Source organism: Marmota monax, unplaced genomic scaffold, assembly GCF_021218885.2.
Source record: "Marmota monax isolate L192 unplaced genomic scaffold, Marmota_monax_Labrador192_F-V1.1 WCK01_AAM20220418_F8-fsc00001, whole genome shotgun sequence".
Taxonomy (NCBI): Eukaryota; Metazoa; Chordata; class Mammalia; order Rodentia; family Sciuridae; genus Marmota; species Marmota monax.
Window position 1 is genome coordinate 12,132,832 of NW_026693777.1, and position 11,542 is coordinate 12,144,373.

The 11,542-nt window shown below is 39.1% G+C and overlaps 1 long non-coding RNA gene across 1 annotated transcript; it reads right to left on the minus strand.

The window, feature by feature from the left end:
• Positions 1–3,798: 3,798 nt before the first annotated feature.
• LOC131424813 (uncharacterized) lies at positions 3,799–9,516 on the minus strand. Its single transcript, XR_009228347.1, has 2 exons — positions 9,058–9,516; positions 3,799–7,206 (listed from the first exon to the last, which is right to left on the minus strand). It is a non-coding gene; the product is annotated as an uncharacterized LOC131424813 (long non-coding RNA).
• Between the last annotated feature and the right edge of the window lie 2,026 nt (positions 9,517–11,542).

The window sequence follows — 11,542 nt, forward strand, 5'->3', positions numbered from 1 at the left end:
ACCCAAATGCTAACAGGATGGGCATGTGAATACAGTAACAAGGGTGAAGAGAGGAAGACTACACTTGAGTTTAGCAGTATGAACTCCCTCTTTGCAACATCAATCTGCCATTATTACATGTTGTCCATACATACAGAGACAAATACTGAGTCTCCCCAAAAATATCATTTTCCATGTACTGATTAGTCAGTACTTGGTGGCCTAGACGTCATGCCTGCTTATATACATGTGCCGCAGTCTGGCTGGGCACAAAATAACCGAGCCACCACACAGCCTTGTAGGTTCAAAACAGGAACTCCTTTATTCTCCGCACTCCCGCGAACGCATGCGTGTGGCCTTTCCAGCAACCCCCCACACCAGAAATCCCTCCTCCGGCACTTCCCCAACCAATGGGAACACTCCAGGAATCCCCATGAGAACTCCAAAGTAGTGGGTGCCCAAGGCAGCAAGAGCGGCCCCATTGCCCGACAGTAAAGGTCAAATATACAATACAATCAATCCAGCATCACAGCAATTATATATAGCTTAACTCAAATCATCATCTCAATGGTTCGCTGGTGTCACCTTTCAAACATTCCCTCTGGCAAATGCCAGGTGTCATTCTGACCGGCCATGGCTCGCAACACACATGTGAAATGAATGGCAGCAATAATATAAGGGATGGGAGAGAGAATTAGAATAACTTTGTTATTAGAAGGAACCCAACTACCCATGAAGTGGTATAAGATTATTTGAAAGTGGACGTTTCAAACCCTAGGGAATAACCAAAAATAGTTTTTTTTTAAAGTACAATTAATATTTTAAGAAAAAAGAGATAGTAAAATCATAAAAATGCTCAGGTAAATTCACAAAGGGCAGAAGAGTAGAAGAAAAAATAGGAACAAAGTGCAAGGGCAACAAATAGAAAACAAAAACAAATATATATATATATATATATATATATATATATATATATATATATATTTGTATATTACAAATATATATATTTATATATACATATATATGTATGTATATATATATATATGAGATCACTTTTGACATCAATGAACCGATAATGCCAAAATGGATCAAAAAACAAGATACATTATGTTGTTGATAACAAACAAGCTTAAATAAAAGGACAAAGTATATTAAAAAGAAATAAATGGAGAAAGATATATTATCATCCCACTAACTGAAAAAACACAACAGAGTAGGTATATTAATATCAGACAGAGCAGACATGAAAGTAAGGAAAACTGGCAGGGATAAATCAGTACAGCTGTTGTGGAAAATGAGAAATTATAGTATAGAATGTGCATGTAAAACTGCTCTAAAAATTAAGTCTAATAATATTCATGATAAAGAAAATTATATGCTTGTTTGTTTTAAGATACTGTGCTTTGAACAAGATCAAATAATGTTTCTGATGGGGTCCTAATCAGGGCAGCAGGAACATCACATCCCCAGTAAGGATGAGTTGATGAGAGTTGGAAATAGTATAGAAAGATATTGAGCAGCACAAGTCCTTATGTATGGTCATGCTTTTCTAAAATTTACATTTATTTTATCTGATACATAAGACCATAAATTGTTTTATGTTGTTACTGTGTGATAATTCATTACAAGTATACATTATGTGCATGTTAAACATCTGAATTATGTTAAACATCTATACTTCAAACACTTATAATGTTTTGTGTCATGAAAACATTCAAATTTCTTTTTTCTAGCTTTTTGAAATACACAGCACAATACTGTTATCTATAGCCTCCTTACTCTGCAATCACACTCCAGAACTTGTTGTGTAAGAGTAAAAGAAATTGAAGTTAAAGTGTAAAAGACTGGGTATTGTAAAGTTTCTAAGCTGCAAAGCCTGAGTTAAAATGTAAAGGACCAGGTATTATTAAGTTCTTATGCTACACCCAAAACCTGAAATTCCTGTAGCTGTTAAAACAATTCCCGGGACTGTCCAGTAGATAAATAACCTGGACCCTGTGCAGTTTGGCATGTAGGCATTCAGGGCCCAAACCAATCAGTTTGAATATACCCACCCTTCCTGCCCAACCTGTTCCCGCCAATGAATGTACTAATCATGTTTGAGAATTGTTGTTTAATTTTTCCGCGGTGTATGGTGACTTATTAAAGGAGACTGTGATGTATGTAAAGTCCCTGCCCTCCCCAAAAAGTGTACTTAAGCACTGCTCAACCCCTGCTCTGGGCTCTGGGCCGCTCTCCCTTGTTGAGTGAGCACGGAGCCCCAGCGCGCTGGATTCTTCAATAAACCCCCTTTTGAGGTTGCATGAGTCGGTCTCTTGGTGGTCTCTTCCTCTGACGTTCCCCGGACCCTTACAGTTGTCCCTTCCTAACTGGAATTTAGGACCCATTGACTAATGGCTCTTCATCTTTTCCTGCAGAGCTTTCATTAATTCTTCTTCTGGTTCAGCAGTGGAATTTCTTTTATTATTATTATGCATATATGCACATGAAGGAGCTCACTTTTCTTTTTGACTCAGGGTCAGACATGGCTTTGCATGACATTGGAGAAGATCTTTATTCTTTTTGCCCCTGGATGTTCCTGGCCGGGCCAGTCTCCATGATCCCCATCTCACCATGGCCTGGTTTGTGGAACTTCTTTGCTTCCCAGCACAGTCCCTCCACAGTAACCTCAAGGATCTCCTTTCTCTGAGCTGACTTTCAAGCCTTCTGAGTACAGAATAACAACTCCAAGGAACTAACTATGAAGCAGGCACATATGTTTTTGTAGGACTACAGATTTCAGTTTCCCATTATGTTACTTTCAAATTACGCTACTTATCTGATACTCAGTTTTCATAGCATTTCGCCTCTCATCATTGCTAAACATTTGAGGAATTTCTGCAACAAGTTTACTCACTCTGAGATATAAAGACTTAAAATTTTGCTAGCTAAAATAAAGCACTAAATATTAAATAAGTCAACTATCCATCTGAAAGTGAACAAGTGAAGCCTTTCTATAGACCTTTAAAATTTTCTAAGTTACTCCTCAAACTGTGCAGAAAGCCAATTTTAGAGTATAATACACTGAAAACACAACTTTTCCCAAAAGGCTGAGTTTTATTTGCAGAATAATGTATTCGGATGTAGACATTAAGAAGACTACTTCTAAGAAAATTAAATTCTTGAAGTCCTAATTAAATCTAAAATAAGCAATGTGTGCCAATACTACAAAAGACTTCAAAAGTCTCTTCATCTGCCAAATGTTGCCTAATTTGAGCATGGATTGTTTTCCCCTCATAAATATCACATCCTACTCCATGAAACCCTACCGGCACTGAAAACTAGAAGGAAAAAAATGGTAAGTGTTATGTGCCAAATTTATGAATGGCACAACAAATAGACTTTACCAAACAAGATTGACATTTTCCACGACTAAATCCCAAGAATTACAAGAATTGGAAAGGCTGGATTCATTATTTAGATTTATTTATTATTTAGATAAGTTTTTTTATTTTTTTGTCTTTACTTTGGTGGCTTTGGGGAAGGGAATTTGGGTCTGAGTACTATATGCCAGGCATGATTCTAAACTGCTAATGAGTTTTCTTATCTACTCTTCACAACCATCCTCCTGAATCTTTTATATGAGGAAACTGAGATGTATACAGAGATTCTGGAATTTGCCAAAATCCACATAATATGAGATTGAGGCCACATGGTACAGCAGAATTATGGAATTCTGATTATTTTAAGATGAAAGGATTTGAAAACACACAGAATCAAATTGATCTCATGTAAGGGTCCGGCGAACTTCGGAGGAAGAGACCACCAAGAGACCGTGGCTCATGCAACAGCAAATGGGGTTTATTGAGGATCCAATCCAGCATGCTGGGGCTCCGTGCTCAAGAAGGGAGAGCAGCCCAGAGCCCAGAGCAGGGGTTGAGCAGTGCTTAAGTACACTTTTTGGGGAGGGCGGGGACTTTACATACATCACAGTCTCCTTTAACAAATCATTATACACCGTGGGAAAATCAAACAACAATTCTCAAATTTGATTAGCACATTCATTGGCGGGAACAGGTTGGGCAGGAGTGATAGGTGAGTTCTAAGGAGGGAGGTACATTCAAACTGATTGGTTTAGGCCCTGCGATGCCTACGTGCCAGGCCACACAGGGTCCTAGGTTATTAAACAACCAGATGGTCAGGGGGAATATTTACTGGGCAGTTCCAGTATTGTCCTAACAGCTACAGGAATTTCAGGTTTTGTGTGTAGCATAGGAACTTAACAATACCTGGTCCTTTATTTTTTAACTCAGTCCTTGCAGCTTAGAAACTTTACAATACCTGGTATTTTACACTTTAACTTCAATTTTTTTTACCCTTACATTCCCCACTCCTTTTTCTGACTACTTTTAATCTTAAAAGTAATGAATCACAATTATTGAAGGGTTTCACATTTCATGAGTTGTTTTGTGTTCCCTGGAATCATTCTCAGCGTGGCCTCCTTTTCAGATTTTACTCGGTATTAGACCCCGATTTATCTAACTACACTGACTACCTAACTTTAAATCTGGCTTCATTCCCCCCTCTAATTTGGGAACTCCTCACTGCTGTAAGGAAGGGGGGCGAAGAGGATCTTTCTGGCTTCTTCAGGCTGAAAAGGGACGGTGTGGGGCAAGCAGTTTGGAGTCCCCCTTTAAAATCGGGTCTATCGAGTGGTCCATGACAAAAGTCCGATTGAGAAGTAATAGGCTGGAGGGCCATTTGAGTGATGGGTGGTCTATAAGAGAAACAAGAATTCATTAGTTTTGGAACCAGATTGATGCAACAATAAATCCCATAGCACAGGAATATGTCAATGAGTATAATGGCAAAGACAAAGACTAACAATGTTTTCTACCAAGAAGTACCAAGAACCAGGAGCTGATATTGTTTCCATGACAAAGTTGCTGAGTACATGGCTTCATCTGAGCATGTAAATCTTTAAGGATATTTTTCACCTTGCCAGAAATGTCAGGGATGTAAACACAACAATTAACATTTAGGGTTACAGATGTCATTTCCCTTAAGATACAGTTTAATAATTTAATGCCATCTGATCTTGCAAAATCCTTTTACTAGTATGACCTCTGTGTCTAATAGAGAAATCTTTAATTCTGTTACTTAGGGCTGGATAACCATACTAGCAAACATTAAGCCTACCTGTGTAGGTTAGGAATATCTGTGGTCCTTAAACTAAAAACTACTCTGGCAGTTCCTTTTAATAGTTATCAGGCATTCCTGTCTGAGAATCTCTTTTGTAGCCTCCAGTTTACTTATTTATGGAAGTTACATTTAACTATTATTATCATTTAAAATGTCCAGGAACAGCTGTGCTTTGGCTTTGACTGTTTTTGCTAAGTGTTTAAGATGAAGCAAGTCAAACTGACTTTTGTTTCTATCTATTGTTAACAGTCCACTGAGTTTCCCTGGGAGTCCTCGGGGAACTTACAGCAGCTTCTCAGTTCCGCTAGTGCCATTTGCGCTAGGATGGGTCCAGGCCTTGCTTGACCATGTAGCTTCCCTCAGAAGCATCAGGGATATCTCCCTTCTCTGATGACCCTCCTCTTCATAGCAAATGCACTGATTGACTTTCTGTCCTCCACTGGTCTCATTAATCTCCCTGACCGGGAGGTTATGTGGCCTAGAGTTGCAAAGCTCTTTGGAGAAGTCCACTATTCCCTGATTCAGACTGACTCAGAGGGAAAGAGCCAAATATTGGTTTTCTTGGCCCTTTTAATTTAACTTTAATTTTAAAACTTAATCTTAAACATCCAGCAAATAAGTTAACAGCCTTATATTAAGAGCACTGGGCTTTAATGTCTGTCTCTCTATCCTGTAGTTGATAACTCCTTATCTTAAGTTGACCCAGGTTGTGTGTTCTTAAAGCAGTACCTCTTTAAAACATTAACAGGCAATCCTTAGACCATCTATAAGCAAACTACAAACTAAAATTAACTAGGGTAAAGACATATTTAGTTTATGTAATAGCTACCTTGAATTCTGGCAGGGTTATACATCATAATCCCCTGTTTGAGATCCTAGTAAACTTGGCAAAAACCAACTTTTGGACACAACTTTAAATGTACTGAAATCTGGCCTACTTTCATAGTCTCTTTCACATGAGGTGGGACATAGAGTCTTATCTGAAGTAAGGCGGGGCTCTTCATAAATCTTAAATATTATAGTTCTGAAGCTGATCTTTGCTTTTTAGACATCATTTTACAAAGCCTACATAAATTGTTGCTCAAGTTTACATTGATATTAACTAACACAACATAATATCACATCTAAAACATGAATTAAAGGCTGAAAACTTCTAACCTTTTATAGAAGAGTAGCAAAGTACTTTGGTGTTTTACAATAAAACCTTTACACAGATTAGGCTCTCATTAACTTAAAAATACATTTAAATTGTATCTCAGTGTAAAAAGTAACATGGAACTGATAACAAGTCCAGTTGTAGAACACAAATGATATAAATAAATCTCCAACATGTTTTTCTTTTAAGCCTAAAATTACCATACAACCTTATAACACCAGCTTAATACAATGGTCTTTTGAAGCTTCTACCTTACAGACTTGTATACCTGGAAAATATGAACATATATTAATAGTATCATAATTAACCTTGCAAAAAGCTGTGTGCTTATATAGAACTAAGGGGGAGATGGTAGGGCTTAGATAAATGGCAGGCAACCAGTTTATTGGTAAGTTCTTCCAGATATCAGCTCCGGAGCCCAGGAATTAGTTCTCATTGGGGCTAAGGTTCTCCGCCAGCAAGATTTGAGATTGGCGCCAGCTGGAGAGTTCACACGGGCAGGAACTTTTCGCGCCACTGCAGAGAAGAAGGAGGTAGGAAGAAGAAGTCCTTAGGCACCATGTTGGCATCACCAGCACCTGAAGAAAATCAGAGCGAATAAAAACAGAATGAAGATAAAAATTAAAGCAAAGGTCAATTTTTGGCAGAAGTTCCATGTTGGGGGACTGACAGAAAAGAGGCCAAGGGCCATGAGGAGGCTTAGAAGGACATAAAGACTCATGAACCCAGAATGGTAGATTGAGAGGTTCTCCGAACTCGTTGTCTCCCGCTGTCTGATGTCCGTTGTATTCCATCGTGCCTGGTAGTGAGCTTCAGCACTGAGTGAACTGTTCTCTTGAAGATGTTGGGGGTTCATCAGTCATCAGAGGCCGGTAGTGCCTAAGCAGAAGCTGGTTGAAAGTTTGATTAGAAACTTTCTGAAATTGGGTTTGAAAGAACTTCATTATGCAGAGCAAGAGAGCACAAGAAAAGTATTGAAAAATAACAGTTGTTGTTTAACCATAGTTGTATAATTTTTAATTTTTTTAAGATTACTTGCTCAAAAACTTACATATATAGCCAACTTACACAGACCTTTTTTTATCACTTATTTAAACCCTCTTAAGTACTTAATCATATAGACTCTCTTATCCAGAAACACATTTTCCCTCTATTAAATCTATATCTAGAACCTTTTAGTTTCTCTTTTCCATCTGTTAACCTCTTTCTGTTCACATTTTGAAACAATACTTGTAAATTTCTGAATTTAAGCAGATTATTTCATAGACATCAACATTTTATTAGGGTCTTTTTGAACACCTAGAAAAACTTATAAGCTTAATTTTAAAGACATCTTTACTTTTATCTGTTTACCAAATTTAAATTGAACCATTTGAATCACGTGAATCAAAGATATTTGGATCCATTTTTAAATTTTTCATGAGCACTCCTCATATGTCAATTGTCATATCACTGCAGGATATATGGACATACACACATACAGACATACCGACATACAACACGTAACACAAGCGTAACACATAACACAATAGTAAAGGCCTTGTAGCTTTTTCAGGTGAAATCTCCATTGCAATGTTTAAAAACTCCACATTTGATCAAAAATAGAACTGATCAGAAAATATTAACCCGTCTGCAGGACCAAAATCATGAGCTCAAAAAAAAAAAATACAGAATCTAAGAAAAAGCAAGAGTCCTAAAAAAGATGACTGGCCAGTAATTAGTAAATACCATATAATTTACTTTTTGGTTGGGGTCTAGTTTGAGTTCAGGTAAAAAGACACTTTTAATCTTTTTTTTTTTTCCCTTGGGTCTGAGATCTGTCTCCTGCTGAGTGCTGCAGGCTTCTTTTATTTGCATATCAGCTTAAGTCCTGGCTGAGGTCTGGAAGGAACTGGGAAAACTGGAATTCTGAGCAGAAACCTCATGCCTAAGGCATTTTAGCTATAAGTCATAATTTCCAGGTTTGGATGTTGAAAATTATGATGCAAGTTTAAGATGTAATTCTCAAAATTTTATATCTTTATATCTCTTTACATTAGAAAAACTTGCTCACACAAAACTGAAAATAGGATCTTAATAATAAAAAAGCTACCACAGAATAAATTTCTTCAGGATCATTAAGCCACTTTCTTTGTTCTTAAGATCCTAAAGTAGTAAAAGTAGTATTAAGTTCTACCATGTATATCCAAAATTAAGCTCTAAAAATTCCCAAGACTGTTGCTAATTAATGTCATTTCAATAAGCCAGACCAACATTTTAATTTAGCACCTTTTTTTTTTTTTTTAAATCTTACACACTGAGGGGAACAGATACCACCATATCATAATTTATTATCTTTGCCCAAGTTAATGCACTGGAATACCTAGTGAAATTTTCTCAGGCTACCCAGTTCAAAATTAAAACTCTTTAATTTTTTATCCTAAGTATTTAAGTTTTCTAGCATGAACTATCTGAAATCAAACTAAACAATTGTTTAAACCCAACTTTTAACTGCAAGATTGTGCAATGCTTTAGAAACCCATTCAGATACCAGATTGTTACAGTAAAAAATCATCTTTTAGATACACATTTAACCAAGGTCATCCCCAAGAAACAATTTATAATATCAACACATTACTGCATTCATTGTCCCTTTTGTTAAGTAAACAGAGGTGGAGTAATACTTAAAGTGTAAGTAAGGAATGAGGGAGTTCCCCAAAGCAAAATGGCTCTGGCAGCTGCTGGGAGTCCCTTAGCCTCACCTTTTACTTACAGGATTAGTTCCTCTGGTTTGGTTTGACCCCAGGCACCAGGCATTTTCTATATCTCCCAAATTTTCAGTAGTCAGCTCCCAAAAAGTTCATCCTCTGCTTGCAGTTGTTTCGAGTGCTAGGCTTCCCCAAGATGGCAGAGTGGGGACTCCTTTAAAGTCCCCTCTGGGGTGTCAAAATTTATGACTGAAAGTTTGGTTCCCATCCCCAAAGCCAATTAATGCCAATTTAATAACGAGGACAGGGTTTTGAGAAAAGTTTAAGCGAGATATCAAAGTTCTTAGACCCCAGGCATTTCCCTCTGCAGTGGGCGTGCTCAAGCCAACTACGGGAAGAAAAGAAAACACTGCTTCCCTAATCTCGCTTAACAAAGGGGGGTAAAGTTTATCAAAGTTCTTTAAAACACAGCTAAGAGAGGTGTAAAAGGTGAGAACAGAAAAGCTGGCGGTTCTATTGATTTTTGGTCCCTCACAGGAGAAACATTAGGTTAAAATTTAGCTAAAGTTAATTCCACACATCTAAGGCAGGTTGGAACTTGGGAGTCTGCATCGGTCCAAACAATGCCATCACATTTAACAGAAACACAGACAAAAGGACACACAAAGACCATCATGCAGCTCCCGTTTTTTCACAACCCCAAGATCTACAATCTTGTGACTCAGGGAGAATGGAGGGAAGAGGGGGAGGAGCAGAAGGTTTGAGTGATAGGTTCGTGGGGGAAGGGGTCGGAGTGGAGGCAGGGACCAGGAAAGGCTTCAGGGACAGAGGCGTGGAATGGCTTTGTCCCATACTGGGAGTTACTCAAACAGAGACAAGGACAATACAAACGTGACACAAACACGGACACACAGTTAATGTTTAACACGAGTTCAGAAGTAAAGATTAGAACCTGGTAACTGGCAAAACCAAAGACAGACAGTGAACTCAACCTGAGAAAAAAGTAGCCGGCAAGACCTGACGGGTTGGCAGCAGAGTCACCTGATGAGGGCACATCTGTCCCTCTGCCTGATGAGGGCACACCCGTCCCTCCCCGAGTCCTCCAAGGCGTCCCTTGCAAGGACGTGGCCTGTGGCTTCAGGACACGTCTGTCCACCACCGCCAGGGGGAACTTACGCTCTCCGCTGGCAGCCACTCTGCCAACCCAAACTGAAAACCGAAAAACCGAACCTGAACAAAAAGCTCTGAGGGATCGCAAGAAAAAAAAGGAAAGAGGCACCTTACTTACCTCAGATGGGTCCGTTGGGGTCTCCTTGTCCGGCGCTGCGTGATTCCTGGCCAATGCACCAAATGTAAGGGTCCAGGGAATGTTGGAGGAAGAGACCACCAAGAGACCGCGGCTCATGCAACAGCAAAAGGGGTTTATTGAGGATCCAATCCAGCGTGCTGGGGCTCCGTGCTCACTCAAGAAGGGAGAGCAGCCCAGAGCCCAGAGCAGGGGTTGAGCAGTGCTTAAGTACACTTTTTGGGGAGGGCGGGGACTTTACATACACCACAGTCTCCTTTAACAAATCATTATACACCGTGGGAAAATCAAACAACAATTCTCAAATTTGATTAGCACATTCATTGGTGGGAACAGCTCGGGTGGGAGTGATAGGTGAGTTCTAAGGAGGGAGGTACATTCAAACTGATTGGTTTAGGCCCTGCGATGCCTACATGCCAGGCCACACAGGGTCCTAGGTTATTAAACAACCAGATGGTCGGGGGAATATTTACTGGGCAGTTCCGGTATTGTCCTAACAGCTACAGGAATTTCAGGTTTTGCGTGTAGCATAGGAACTTAACAATACCTGGTCCTTTACTTTTTAACTCAGGCCTTGCAGCTTAGAAACTTTACAATGCCCGGTCTTTTACACTTTAACTTCAATTTTTTTTTACCCTTACACTCTCTGACCTTCGCCCACTCTCCTCTCTCCTGAGCAGATCACCCAGTCTACCTGACCAACCCTTGGAAATAAGTCATAAAACCTTTATTCTAGAAAAGTCCTCCCTTTATACCTAGGGGGAGAGGAATGCCATGGGGAGCACCAAGAAGAATCTGAGCCAACAGGGCTAAGATCTTCCCCAATTCATTCCCATTTGATCACACACCCTAGAGTCCATTCCTGTTTCTCTGAATTGTCCACATCTTCATCAGACTAAACATCCAATATATGGTTTTCCCTGTATCTTCAGGTTTTAGTTTCTAAAGTCTCCCCTATGACATAAAATTACATTGAATACATTTCTATGCTCTTCTCTTGTTAACCTCTCTTGTTATAGGGGTCTTAGTCATGAACCTAGCAATGGATGAGGAAAATAAGTTACTTTTTCTTTCTCACAGTTTCATAGCTAGTACATGAAGGAAAGCCCGTGGCAGGTGCATACTCCGTTTGGAAAAGGGCTGGACAAGTCACATTCACAGTCAATGCTTTTACATCCTCTACGCACTTTCACCAACTTATAGTTCATCACTAGTCTTTCTCTCTTTCATTTA